Source organism: Nicotiana tabacum, chromosome 10 (assembly GCF_000715075.1).
Source record: "Nicotiana tabacum cultivar K326 chromosome 10, ASM71507v2, whole genome shotgun sequence".
Taxonomy (NCBI): domain Eukaryota; kingdom Viridiplantae; phylum Streptophyta; class Magnoliopsida; order Solanales; family Solanaceae; genus Nicotiana; species Nicotiana tabacum.
The window spans coordinates 135,914,315-135,917,255 of NC_134089.1; positions in this window are offsets into that span (position 1 = coordinate 135,914,315).

Below are 2,941 nucleotides of genomic sequence, written 5' to 3' on the forward strand. Positions count from 1 at the left end.
TAGCGAAATATCGTTCGTCTTTTTTATCCTTTAAAAATAAATTTCACACTAGACAAAAATGTAATTTAAGTTTTTCTCTAACTTTTAGGAGTTCTAAATCAACTAAAATTTTAAATATTAAATCTTTTCCTTATCTATATATGTAGAAAGTCCCAAATTAAACTTTACTTTATATAAAATCTTTCCTTATTTTGACAAGTTAACATAATCATAACTTTCCATGTTAATTTTCCAATATTAATTTTTAGAATAGAAATAAAGAAAATAAAATGAAAAAGGAAAGAAGAACAGAAACAAAAATCAAACAGGTTTGCCTGTTTTAACTCCTTCAAGATTGCACTTTTTTACCTTCCACGTTAATTTTTCAATATTAATTTTCAGAATAGAAATAAAGAAAAGAAAATGAAAAAGGAAAGAAGAACAGAAACAAACAGGTTTGCCTGTTTTAACTATTTCAGGATTGCACTTTTTAACTTATCATTTTTTTGTTTTCTTCTCTTTCTTCTCGCTTATTATTGTTATATTTCTTTTTGTTATTAATTTTACAAAACTTAACTTAAGTGAAAAGTTAAAGAAAAGACAATCAAAATTAATAGTTTTACATATACATATACTTTCGGAATCCACTTACTTTATTTCTTTTTTACTTAAGCATTGATAGTTAAAATAATTTCAACAAAAAATAAAAACTAATAAAAATGTTTATAAAATTAACTAAATAATGGAGTACAACATAAAGGACAATTTAGTCAAACACTAACTTTTTACTATTATGATAAATAGATTAAAAGTATTGTTAATGAAAAATTAAAATAAATGGGATAAATATAATATCGTAAATCACAAGGGAGATTAGTGTTACAAAATCAAATCTGAGAGGATATCTCTAAAATTATCTCTTTTTTTATTAATTATTAATTATTTAAATTATATAGAAAGCCTTAATGTTTAAGAATTTAAAATCAATTAAGAGTTTACTTACTTAAAATAGTATAATATTTTTATATATGAATAATTATTTCATAACTACAATTGCTTCCATGTTATCCATGTAAAGGATATATAAAAACTATAATATTTTTATTTTATAGTTGAACTACTTACTTAAGAAGCTGAAAGAGAAGCTACTGGGACTGGGCATGGGCATCCTCACTGACGCTATTTAGTTATTCGGGATCAGATTCCCACTAGAGAAGACGTAAGAGATAGAGAAATGGTTGGCAGAATCAATAAAACTAATAGTTAAGCAAATACAAAAATCCAAAAATAAAATATCAAATCAATTTTTTACTCTTCATAAATAAAATTCTTAATGGATAAAATTATATTACTGTTAAATTTATAAAACTTTCAATGGACTAATATTTAGAATTTGAATCAACAAGAAAATAATTTATTTCCTCTACTATGGAAAATAAATTGGTAAGCCTTTGATTAACTAGAAAGCGAAAAATCCAAATCAATTTTTTTTCCAAAATTCATCATAGAAATAATTTATTTTTATTCTTACAAAACTCTTAGAATATATAAATTTATTTCCATAAAAGAAGCATTACCGTGAAAGAAATCAAAAATAGAGTTAAATTGATTGTAATCTATACTATATTAAAAGCACGAAAACCCTTAGTGAAATATCGTTCGTCGTTTTTACCCCTTTAAAATAGAATTCACAGTGAACAAAATAGTCACATAATTATTTCCTAATATTTAACACTTTGAAATCAACTAAAACATTGTTCATTAGAATTTTCCTTATTTGATTTGTCTCGTTAGAAGTCCTAATAATTAGGACACAAAAATCAAATAAGATTTACTTTTTATAAATTTTTTACCTTTTAAATTAATGAGATTTATTTTACCATAGTTCTGAATTGAGAATATTGCTTCTCTATAAGTATTTGTTCATTTATTTTTATTTGATATTAAATATCTTTCCCAATAACAACAAAAATTATTTAAAAAGTACAAAAATATAGAAAGCAAGCTTTTTTTCTTATAAGAACTACGGCGAAAACATTGTGTAATTTTTGCCTTTTAATCAATTTGTCTCTTTATTTCCTTTTCAAACGAAAGTAATTGATATTCTTAAAATTTTAGTGGGTAAGTTTTCATTTAACAATTAAATATATCTATTTTATTTGGTTTAAATGATAAAATTTCAGTCTAAACGTTGACAAATTTATCTAAAAAAGAAGAAATATATAGTTAAAATAAATAATCGGTGCATCTAAAAGATATATAAAAAGAAACATTATGTAGTTTGTACTGCATTATTTTGCTTAAAACTTTTTCTTTTAAAAAAATAATGGAGCTTTAAGCAAGTATATTTACATATTTTTAATAATGGAGCTTTAAGCAAGTATATTTACATATTTTTTCTCCCCCAAAAAAATACACAGTTAAAATAAAATAAATAGTTATTGCATATAAAGAAAAAATAAAAATAAAGTATACCAATTGCAACTTCATTATTTTGGTTGTACATATTTTATTAGGCAAAAAAATAATGGAGCTCCAACCAACTTTTTTTGTACTAATTTGACTCGAAAATAAAAAATATACAATTAAGATAAATAGTCATTTGTCAAAGGAAAAATAACAAGATATACATTGTTGGTACTCCATTATTTTGGATAAAACCTTTTTTGTTTGGCTCAAATGATGAAGTTTCAGTTAAGATTTATTACAAATTTGACCCCAAAAAAGAAATACACAGTTGAATCATAGCCATTATTTCCAAATAAGAAAATTTAAAAATATAAAATTAAATGGGGATAAGATATGCATTGTATTAAGGAGAAGAAAAAAGAAATACACAATTCATATGAATAACTATTGTATATGACTATGTGATAACTGACGAAAGATACTTTATCTGACAACTACTCTTACACACCTAAATGAGTGTGTCAATGCACTTTGTCATGTCAGCGACCATGGG